Raw genomic sequence first — 12144 nt, 5'->3', positions numbered from 1 at the left:
TAATAGCGAACAACTACGAAAAAGAACCCAACCAAACAAATTAAACAAAACAAAACAAAACATCATTTACTCCCAGTCCCACAGCTAGCAGGTGGCACAGTGGGGATTTGAATTTTTTTTTTTTTTTTTTTTTTTTTTTACGGAGTCTTGCTCTGTCACCCAGGCTGGAGTGCAGTGACATGATCTCTGCTCACTGCAACCTCCGCCTCCCCGGTTCAACAATTCTTCTGCCTCAGCCACCTGAGTAGCTGGGATTACAGGTGGGTGCCGCCACCCCTGGCTAATTTTTGTATTTTTAGCAGCGACGGGGTTTTGCTATGTTGGCCAGGCTGGTCTCGAACTCCTGACCTTGTGATCTGCCTACCTTGGCCTCCTAAAGTACTGGGATTACAGGCGTGAGCCACTGCACCCAACTGGCACAGTGGGGATTTGAATTCAGGTCTGCGGGAAACCAGAGCCCAGCTTTTAACCAGGGAGCACACCCTGTCCGGCTTCCTGGTGACCCTGGTGCACCCCGTGGCTCCCCTTGCTGCCTTCACACGGGAGCTTCTTTCTCAATTAAACCAGACCTACAGGAGGAGACCTGGAGGTGGAATTCCTGGAATCAGGCCTGAGTGGTGAGCCAGAGTGAGGCAGCTGTGACCCGGCCAGTTCTATCTGAGGTGGATTCCTGGAAGCCTCATTTCTGCTGAGGGTCTGTGCCAGGCTCTCCGTTTCATGGCAGTCTCGATGTGCCTGCTGACAAGCTCAAGCTGCTGCACTGAGGGCAGTTTCTGAGTGATGCCCCCATCCAACCTCACTCAGCCAGAGCCCCTGGAGACAGTGACTCAGAGGGGTTAGCGGTGAGGGGAGGTCAGGGCCTCCTGGATTTTCTGTTTGCTTGTCATGCTGCAAAAAGCCAGCTGCCCCATAAGGTGACGCCACAGGGTCTAGGAAGAAATGATCTTCCATTTGTCTTTTCTGAACGGTGGACACGTCCCTGAAAAACATATCTAAGTTCAATTCTGGAATTTGTTTCAAAATAATCTCATGGTGGTGGGGACAGTGGGGTGTAGAGGTGACAAGACTGGCCTTGAGTTGATAAGTATTGAAGCTGGTGATGGGGACATGGGACTTTTTGTACTAGTCTCTCTACTTTTGCAAAAGATGGAAATTTCCCATAATAAATAAAATATTTTTAAAAAGATTTTAGAGATATCTGATCTGGCCATAGAATGCGTTCTGGAATGTGTCCTTGTCACTTTTTTTTCCTTTTTTTTTTTTTTTTTGAAGCAGGGTCTCACTCTGTAGTCCAGGCTGGAGTGCAGCGGCGCAATCTCAGCTCACTGCAACCTCTTCCTCCCAGGTTTCAGTGATTTGTGTGCCTCAGCCTTGACTATGGGTGCACACTGCCATGCCCAGCCATTTTTTGTATTTTTAGTAGAGATAGGGTTTGACTATGTTGGTCTCAAACTCCTGACCTCAAGTGATGCGCCTGCCGTGGCCTCCCAAAGTGCTGAGATTACACGCATGAGCCACCGCACCTGTCCTGTCTTGTTCCATTTCTCACCAAGTCAGTCCCCTGCATGCTAACAGAGCCTTGGACAGACAAAGACCTGAGTCTAGATCCTGATTCTGCCATGTAGTGGCTGTATCACCTTGGGTAGGTCACTCCACCTCTGTGAGCCTTAGTTTTCTCATCCGCAAAATGGGAATGGATTCAGACCTCGTGCCATTACTGTGATGAATGCCAAGTCTTTTGCGTGGGGCTTATCCTGGACTCTCTTTCGGGTTGTAGGATCCTGACTCTAAGGCAACATGACAAACTCTAGCCTGGGGTGGGATCTGCCTCCCAAGGGGGCTTAGCAAGGGGGCCAAGCTATGCTTAGGGTAGCACGTGACAATATGATGAGCAATATTGCAATAAAACACTTGGGAAATTTAGAGTGGGGAAACGTTGCTTCTGGATGGAGCAGGTGGTTGGTGAACAAGACAGGCTTCATGGCAGGAGAGTGGGGTGGACATTTGAGCTGGATCTTGAAGGCTGGGAATGGTTCAGACTTAGAGAAACAGAGAGAGAGAGAGAAGATATTGAGATTAAGGGAGTAGCAAGAACAGAGACCCAGCCATGGAAAAAGGCTGAGAGTGGAGATGTGATGGCTAAGGTGACCTCCCAGTCTCCAAGTCTGCTGCCTCGTGGCAGGTGTAAGCCTCAATGTGGCTGCCCAGTGGCTGCTGTTGGAGCCCTCAGCTCTTTCTTGGTTAGTGTAGAGATCCCTTTCTGTTTGTCTCTTCTGTCTTAGATTGCTCCCGAGATTCAATATCTGTCTCACTGTGGTCATACCTCTGGATTCTGCAGAGTAGCCCCTCGCTTTTGTGGGATTCTTGAGAAAGACGATTTATGAAGTGCTATTCATTGCTTCACTCCACAATCATGCCTGCAGCACCAATCACTGCTCCAGGCTTTGAGGACACAACAGCAAACAAGACATACATGGTCAGGAAGTTTCTATTTGTTACTGAAAACATGTGGCTTCCATGTTGCATTGTCTGGGCATTACTATTATTATTGTTATTATTACTGACATGGAGTTTCGCTCTTGTCGCCCAGGCTGGAGTGCAGTGGCGAGATCTTGGCTCACTGCTACCTCCACCTCCCAGTTCAAGCAATTCTCCTGCCTCAGCCTCCTTAGTAGCCGGGATTACAGGCATGTACCACTATGCCCAGCTAATTTTTGTGTTTTATGTAGAGACAGAGTTTCACCACATCTGAACTCCTGACCTCAGGTGAGTTCTTGAACTCCTGACCTCAGGTGATCTGCCCACCTCAGCCTCCAAAAGTGGCGAGATTACAGGCGTGAACCACCACGCCTGGCCTGTCTGGGTGATATTTAGAAGGGCCAGGGAACATCATTTTTTGGAAAGAGGATTCCAAAGAATTACTGATATGTACACTTTAACTTGAGAATGGAAGTTCCATGAGGGCAGGGATTTTGTTTGTATGGTTCGCTGCTGTATCTCCAGCACCTAAAACCAGACTGACACATAGTAGGTGCTCAATAAATGTTGACAGGATACAACTGTGTGAATATAAAACATTGACATTGAGAACTTAAGAGAAGAGAAGTGTACTTTTAGGGATCAAGATTAATTCAGACACCTTCAGATATCACTACTTGATGTTGCAATTTTGATTCCTAAGATATAGAGATGGAATATGAATTATCAAGATTTCAGGGCACGCAGCCTCCAGCCTGGTCTAGAATGTGGTTAAGCCCACAGTGCGCACAGGACTACATGTAAATAGATCCCAAAGCAGAGGAAAATCCCTTGCACATCCTGTAGGGGACACAGGTACTAAAACAAGTCGACAAATCCATATACAGGACAATTTCAGAGCGTGATGGTGGTCTCACTATGGAAGAAAAGCAACGCAGGTGCAGGAATAAGCGTGATGGGGTGAGGAGGGGTGAGGACCACCTTAAGTAGGGTGGTGTGCCAGCTGTTCTCCATCCACCCCTCCCTGTCCATTCCCTGCCCTTCTCTGTGCCCTAGGAACTGCCTGGACTCTGTGCCCATTGGTTTTGGCCAATAGGAGACACCTACAGGGAATCAAGAGGGCAGAAGGAGAGAAAGATCAGGGCATTACTTTCTGGCTCGTCTTGTTCTCTCCCTGTTGAGGTTTTGACAGTGACTACATTTCTCTAAGGAGTGGCTCTCAAAGTGTGGTTCCCAGGCCGGCAGCATCAGCATCCTCTGGGAACTCATTAGAAAGACTGATTCTCAAGTCCTGGCCCGGAGATGCTTAAGTTCTGATTCTGAGACTTGTTAAGTGTGAATTTGGCTCCTGGTGGCAGCTCCTCCTCTATGGCTTCACCTTTTCCAGGCTCCTTTCCCTCCCCTGCCCCTTCAGACCTGGGTTTCCCATGGTTACCAGCCCCTCAATCCTGTCCACACCTCTATAAATAATTTCTTCACTCATCAGTCTTCAGTGAGCCCCTTGGAGGTGCCATCTGTTTTTTGCAGGGACCCTGACTGTCCAGATGACCAGCATGTCAGTTCATCCCCATCTAGACAGGGAACACCCTCTCCCAGTCACTGAGTCCCCACAGGCTCGCCTCAGTCATTGCTGGTCATTGAGATGGCTTGAGTTGGTGACCTTGAGTTGAGGCTGAAATTTAAGACCTGTCTCTGTGCCCCTGGACTGCAAGCAAGATGCAATGGTGTGCAATGGTGAAGGCAATCACACAGGCCATTTCTCTTTAAGGCTATGGTGGATATGAACAGGAACTCTCACTTCTTCTAGCCAAGGAATGCCCTAGTCATTTACTCCTCTAGACCCAGTAGGATAGACCTCTGAGCTTCCCCTCCCCAGGATAGCAAAAAATTCAGTCTCCAGTTTTTGAGATTTCCTTTTAGCCCCTGGGTTGTATGAAGTTTTCAGACCATGTGAGAGAACACTCTGGTCTTCCCCTACTCTTCCCCTCCCCATGGCTGGTGGTCATGGGCACCATGGGCACCATGGGACCCTCAATGGGTGCAAGATTTTGGCTGAGCTAATAACCTCTGATCCCAAAGTCCAGCTTTCCTGAGACGTTTTTCTTTGAACCCCTGAGATCTTTTAGGGTGCTGTGGATCCCCAAACATCTTCTCCCCTTGGAATCTGCTGGCCACCCTTTCCTTCTGCATGAATTACCTCTGCTGTCCCCTCCCTGAAGCAGGAAGACATCACCCTCCAGTGGGCCTCTGGGAATACAAGGGGCCTTTAAGGAGTCTCCTTCCTGGGGCGGGAGATGCCAGCTCCATTCACCTTTGCTATCTTAGCAGCCCAAAGGGAATCAGATGGGGAGGGGGCAATGGGAGAAAGGGCATCTTCAAGGGCCAAAATGAGGCCGTTCCCAGGCAACATCGATGGGCATGGTGGAGACAATGGAAGGCGGAGGGCCAGGACCCAGGCTGGGGCCCACCAAGGAACCCAGAGCATCCCTGCAGCAGCCTCAGGCAACCTGGACGGCCACCCACTGAGTTGTCCCAGCTGTACCCCCCGGTGGTTGACAACAAGCTCTGCCGACCTACCCTATGATATGCACTATAGAAACACCAGCGTTGGTGATCTTCATGTTTTTATAGGTAGGGAAACTGAGGCACCAAAAGGTTCATGTTGATGTTACACATACAGTGAGTGATGGAGCCAGGCTGCACCCAGGCAGGCCTGGCTGTAGAATCCCTGCTCCGAACCAGTGCATGACCCCCTGGCCATGTGCTAGTCTCTGATGGTACCTGCATGTCACTCCTGTTCCCCCCAATTAGGCTGCAGAAGACTGTGGCTCATGTTTCCTCTGACCTCCATGTAGGTGAGAGTGATGATGACGAAAGCCATCTCCTAAGTACCCACTTTTTTTTTTTTTTTTTTTGAGACAGAATCTCGCTCTGTCGCCCAGGCTGGAGTGCAGTGGCACAATCTCGGCTCACTGCAAGCTCCGCCTCCCAGGTTCACGCCATTCTCCTGCCTCAGCCTCCCAAGTAGCTGGGACTACAGGCGCCCGCCACCACGCCCAGCTAATTTTTTTGTATTTTTAGTAGGGATGGGGTTTCACCATGTTAGGCAGGATGGTGTAGATCTCCTGACCTCGTGATCCACCGGCCTCGGCCTCCCAAAGTGCTAGGATTATAGGCGTGAGCCACCGCGCCCGGCCAGCACCCACTCTTTTTTTTTTTTTTTTTGAGATGGGGTCTCTGTTGTCCAGGCTGGAGTGCAGTGGCACGATCTCAGCTCACTGCAACCTCCACCTCCCGGATTCAAGTGATTCTCCTGCCTCAACCTCCTGAGTAGCTGGGATTACAGGCGCATGCTACCACACCCAGTTAATTTTTGTGTTTTCAGTAGAGACGGGGTTTCACCATGTTGGCCAGGCTGGTCTTGAACTCCTGACCTCAGGTGATCTGCCTGCTTCGGCTTCCCAAAATGCTGCGATTACAGACGTGAGCCACCGCGCCTGGCCCTAAGCACCCACTTTTTCCCAGGCACTGCATCTAAGCTCTTTGCCCATGTTGAGTCTTCACAAGACCCCTACAGGTGCTGTGCGCATTTCACCAACAAGGAAATAAAGGCACAGAAAGATGGGAGGACGTGACAGAGCTAGCATTCGCACTCAGCTCTGCTGATTCCAGAACTCAGAATATGGAGCTATTCTGCCCCATAAATGCCCCCGCCGAAGGATGGGCCAGTGCCATCATATGAGCCATCACTAAAATGAATCTCTGTTGCTTTTCTAATGTTGGAAGGATATTTTTAATAGGCTGTGATTCTCACCCTGAGTGCACATTGGAATCACCTGGGAGCTTTGAAAACTCTACCGATATATGGGCCCCACCCTGACCAATTAAATCAGAATATCTGTGGGTGGGGCCTGAGATTCACATTTCCGGGGTTAAGAACCACATAAATTGGTTGACCTAATAGGATTCTTCCCAGCTTTCAAGTTCCATGGTTCACCAAAGGTATGCTGCCATCAGGTGGCAGTAACATGCCACAGCTCTATGATCTAATTGTCAAGCCTCAGTCTGAAGTGTGTGTGATTGAGAGACAAGTGCACCTGTCTTAAGGTTTAATGCCCAGAATAAATCCCTTAACTAAACATGTAAACTTAATTGCCATTGATTTTGATATGGGTCACTTCTAAAAGCGGCAAGCCAATATGGTGCCATTTAATACCTAGCTCATTAATCCTTAGATAATCTTTATCACAGAGACTAAGGATTTGGAGGAAAAGCATCTCTTCTGTGTTTGAATTTCAGCTGTTAGACTTCTGGCCATTGAAGTATCCTGTGTTCCCTATGTCATCTCTATGACTTTTCCTTAAACCTCAGCTTTGACCTGCCTGGGCAGCGTGGGCTAAGTTTGATCATCTCTGCTTAAACATTTTCTGTTTAGCCTTGTCTATGTAGCAGAAATAGAAGTGTGAGAGCCATTTATTTTGGCCTTTCATGGATTTTCCCTGTCTCCATGGAGATATATTCCCAGGGGATTTCTTTCAGGACCACCCCCTGCCAGCTGTCCACGGTGGGAACATCTGGTTCTAGTAGGAAATCCTGACATAGCGATGGGAGCAGAGAGCTGGGAAGATTTTAGGATGTGGAGTGTGGAGTCTGCAGACCTGGGCTGAGTCTTGCTCCATTTCTTACTGGCTGTGTGGTTATAGGCAAGTCATTGAAAGTTCAGACCCTCACTTTGCTTGTCTTGAAAATGGAGATTCTCATTGAAGTTTGTTGTGGCACTAAAGAGACGGCAAATATCCTTTCATCATAAAACTGCTCAACAAACTAGGAATAGAAGGGAACTTCCCCAACCTGACAGAGGGCATATATTTTTAAAAAACCCACAGCTAACAACAGATTTTATGGTACAAAAATGAATGCATCCCCTCCAAGATCAGGAACAAGATGAGGATGTCCATTCTTGCCACTTCTATTTAATATTATATTGGAGGTTTTAGCCAAAGCAATTAGGCAAGAAAAAGAAATAAAAGAGATCAAGATTGGAAATGAAGAAGTAAAACTATCTCTGCAGATGATATGATTCTGTATATAGCAAGTTCTAAGAATCCACTAAAACTGTTAGAACTAATAAATGAGTTCAGCAAGATTGCAGTTTACAAGATCAATATACAAAATTTAATTATATTTCTATACACTGGCAATGAACAATTTAAAAATGAAATTTAGAAAACAATTCCACTCATAATAGCATCAAAAATTATAAAATACTTAGGAATAAATTTAACAAAGTAAGCATGAAACCTATATTCTGAAAACTATAAAACATTGTTAATAGAAATTTGAATAGATCTAAGTAAATGGAAAGGCATCCCGTGTTCATGGATTTGAAGTTTTAATATTTTAAGATGGCAATACTTCCCAAATTGGTCCCATTACAGATTCAATGCAATCCCTTTCAAAATTCCAACTTGCTTTTTTAAAGAAATTCACACATTGATCCCAAAATTCTTATGAAAATGCAGGAGACCCAGAATAGACAAAATGATCTTTAAAATGAAGGCCAAAGTTGAAGAACCCATATTTTCCAATTTCAAAACTTACTTCAAAGCTACAGTAATCAAGATAGTGTAGTATAAGGAGAGACATATAGATTAATGGAGTAGAACTGAGAGTATAAAATAAACCCTTTTACTTATAGTCAATTAATTTTTGGCAAGTTTGCCAAGACAATTCAATGGAGAAAGAATAGTTTTTCAATAAATGCTTCTGAGACAACCGGATATCCACATGCAAGAGAATAAAGCTGGACCCCTTTTATACACCATACACATAAATCAACTCTAAATGGATAAGAGACATAAATAGAAGAGTTAAAATTACAAAAGTCTTAGGGGAAAGAATAGGAGTAAACCTTCATGATCTTGGGCTAGGCATACCCTTCTTAAATATGACACTAGGCTAGGTGTAGTGGCTTATGCCTGTAATCCCAGCACTTTGGGAGGCTGAGGCAGGAGGATCATTTGAGCCCAAGAGTTCAAGACTAGCCTGGGCAACAAAGTGAGACCCCATCTCTATTTTTTTTTAGATGGAGTCTCACTCTGTCGCCCAGGCTGGGGTGCAGTGGCATGGTCTTGGTTCCCTGCAACCTCTGCCTCCAGGGTTCAAGCGATTCTCCTGTCTCAGCCTCCTGAGTAGCTGGGATTACAGGGGTGCACCACCATGCCTGGGTACTTTTTGTATTTTTAGTAGAGACAGGATGTCACCATGTTGGCCAGGCTGGTCTCGAACTCCTGACCTCAAGTGATCCACCTGCCTTGGCCTCCCAAAGTGCTGGGATTACAGGCGTGAGCCACAACACCCAGCCTCTATTTTAAAATTAATAACAAAGAAGATATGACAACAAAAGCACAAGCAACAAAAGAAAAATAGATAAATTGGACATCATTAAAATTAAAAACTTTTCTGCTTCAAAGGATGTCATCAAGAAAGTGAAAAGACAGGCCACGCAATGAGAGAAAATATTTACAAATCAGATAACTGATAAGGGACTTGTATGCAGAATATATAAGAATTAATCATCCATAATAAAAGGACAAATGACACAATTAAAAAGTGGGAAAAGGGTCTGAGAAGATATTTCTCCAAAGAAGATATAGAAATGGCCAATAAGCCCATGAAAAGATGCTGAACATTGTTAGTCATTAAGAAAATGCAAATTAAAACCACAGTGAGATACTGCATGGCACTGGCAAGGATGCTCATAATAAAAAAAGACGAACAATAGCAAGTGTTGGTGAAGACATGGAGAAATTGGAACCCTTATATGTTGCTGATGGGAACATAGAATGATGCATCTGTTTTGGAAAATAGTGTTGCAATTTCTCAAAATGTTAAACACAGAGTTACATATGACCCAGCAATTTTATTCCTGGGTATATACCTAAGAGAAACAAAAACTTGTCCACACAAAAACTTGTACATGAACGTTCATAAATAACTAAAATGTGGAAACAAATTCAAACATCCATTATCTGATGAATGGATAAATAAAAGGTGGTATCCACATCATGTAATATTTTTCTGTGGTATAAAGAAATGCATTACTAACATAGGCTACAAAGATGGTTGGTCCTTAAACACATTATTCTAAGTGAAAGAAGGTAGTCACAAAATATTATTATATGATTGTATTGTATGATTATATGATTCCATTTATATGAAATGGTATTTCATATATTGTATGATCATATTGAGTGTATTCTATGATTCCATTTATATGACTCATACAATATTGTATGATTCCATTTACATGAAATGACCAGACTAGGTGAATCTATAGAGACAGAAAACAGATGAGCTCTTCCTTGGGGGTGGAAGGGTTGCAGGAAATGAGTGACTGCTAATAGGTACAGCTTTCTTTTCAGGGTGATGAAAATGTTTTAAAATTGATTGTGGTGATGGTCACACAGCGTTGTGAATATGCTAACAGTATACTAAAAACCATTGAATTGTATACTTTATTTTATTTGTTTATTTTTATTAATTATTTATTTATTTTGAGACTGAGTCTTACTCTGTTGCCCAGGCAGAAGTGTAGTGGGGCGATCTCGGCTCACTGCAACCTCCACCTCCTGGGTTCAAGTGATCCTCCTGCCTCAGCCTCCTGAGTAGCTGGGATTACGGGCATGTGCCACCACGCCTGGCTAATTTTTGTATTTTTAGTAGAGACGGGGTTTCACCGTGTTGGCCAGGCTGGTCTCGAACTCCTGACCTCAAGTGATCCACCCACCTCGGCCTCCCAAAACGTTGGGATTACAGGCGTGAGCCGCCATGCCCGGCTGAATTGTATACTTTGAATGTATGAATTGCATAGTATATGAATTATATCTCAATAAAATTGTTAAAGAAAAGGGAAAATGTCTAGCACATAAATCTTAAATATTATTGAGGTGCCCAGTTGGTGGTGAGAGCTGGGGGCCTGCTGCAGGAAGGCTGGCATCTTCCTTAGGCTCAGGAGGCACAGAAGGGAGGGCCTAGACTACTTCTATAAAAGTCCTTGCCCATGAAAATGTTTTAGGGCCATGAAAATTCTATGGGCCCATGAAAAGGATTTAGAGCTGGGCGTGGTGGATCATGCTTGTAATCACAGCAGTTTGGGAGGCTGACACAGGAGAATTGCGTGAGCTCAGGAATTTGAGACCAGCCAGGGTGACAGAGTGCAATCCCATCTCTACAAAAAATTAAAAAACTAGCCAGATGTGGTGGTATGTGCCTGTGGTCTCAGCTACTCAGGAGGCTGAGGCAGGAGGATCACTTGAACCCAGGAGTTCAAGGCTGCAGTGAGCTATGATTGAGCCACTGCACTCCAGTCTGGGCAACAGAGTAAGACTTTATCTCTAAAAATAAAAAAAAAAAGAAAAAAACTAATTTATTTTAAAATCAGAAGAAAATATAAACTTTTAGGTGAAGAAAATGCTTAATACTTAATATATTCATCTTTATGCCAATGTGGTTGTAAAATAGAATTCTTCTTATTATGTTTAAGAAGGGCCCCTAATAGGCAAAAGTGTGCAAGGCCCACCAACATTTTAATGTGGCCTTGGGTGTTGGTCTGAATTTGGCCATTACATCTCCTCCATTCCAGCAATATAACATTACAGAAAGTTTAAAACAATTCACTCAAAATTCATCCACTTCAGCACAGCATTTTTAAATTAAATTAAATTAAATTTTATTTTTTTGAGATGGAGTCTCACCCTGTCACCCAGGCTGGACTGCAGTGGCGTGATCTCTGCTCACTGCAACCTCCCCCTACCAGATTCAAGCGATTCTCCTTTCTCAGCCTCCCAAGTAGCTGGGATTACAGGCATATGCCAACACATCCAGCTAATTTTTGTATTTTTATCAGAGATGGGGTTTCTCCGTGTTGATCAGTCTGGCTTCGAACTCCTGGGCTCAAGTGATCCTCCCCCCTGGCCTCCCAAAGTGCTGGGGTTATAGGCATGAACCACCGTGCCTGACCAACACTTTTTAATTTTTATCCTCCCTTCTAGTTCTTGGCTGTCAGCAAACATCTCTTTCAGTAGGCTATACTCTGAGCACCTCTAACATGCTGTGTGGCCCAGGATGGTCTCTCAGCTGCCCTGGGCCTTATTGTCTTTTTCTGTAATGGAAAGCGTGAGTCCTGCATCTCAGTACAGAGCACGGGGCGGGGGCAGGGGAAGCCAGAATGCTGGAACCACAGAGCAGGGTTCACCCATCTGTGGCCTCGTGATTCTTTGGAAGGAGTGACATAAATAAGAGAGGAAGCACCTCCTTGTCTCAACACTTAAGACCTTTTGTGATCTGACCCCTGCCTTCCTTCTCAGACTCATCTCCCACTGCTGCCTCCATCTCTGCCTCTGCATTGATATGGGGCTGGCAGGAGGTTCAGGAGGCCAAAGGGGCTTCAAGAGACCTTATCAGAGAACTTAGGAAGCTCCAAGCAGACAAATGAGTTGAGAATGCTGAAAGCTTCTAGATCGTTTTGACTCTTCAGGCCATGTTGGTTCCATTTCGACCCAATCTGTCTCTTTGTTGGGATCAGCAGTAATATCCTGAAGCCAGGGGTTGCAAACTCACCCTAGAGTTTATCCAATCTAGCGTCGCAGGGGCCATCTTGGTGGT

At 45.2% G+C, this 12144-nt stretch overlaps 1 protein-coding gene across 5 annotated transcripts in view; it reads left to right on the top strand.

Annotated features, from left to right (window-relative positions):
* The window catches only part of LOC105463225 (GSG1 like), a 272751-nt gene that overhangs the window by 83809 nt on the left and 176798 nt on the right, over positions 1 to 12144 (top strand). The window lies entirely within an intron of this gene.

Source organism: Macaca nemestrina, chromosome 18 (assembly GCF_043159975.1).
Source record: "Macaca nemestrina isolate mMacNem1 chromosome 18, mMacNem.hap1, whole genome shotgun sequence".
Taxonomy (NCBI): Eukaryota; Metazoa; Chordata; class Mammalia; order Primates; family Cercopithecidae; genus Macaca; species Macaca nemestrina.
The sequence above is the reverse complement of the archived record's forward strand: the minus strand, read 5'-3'. Positions and strand labels throughout refer to the sequence as shown.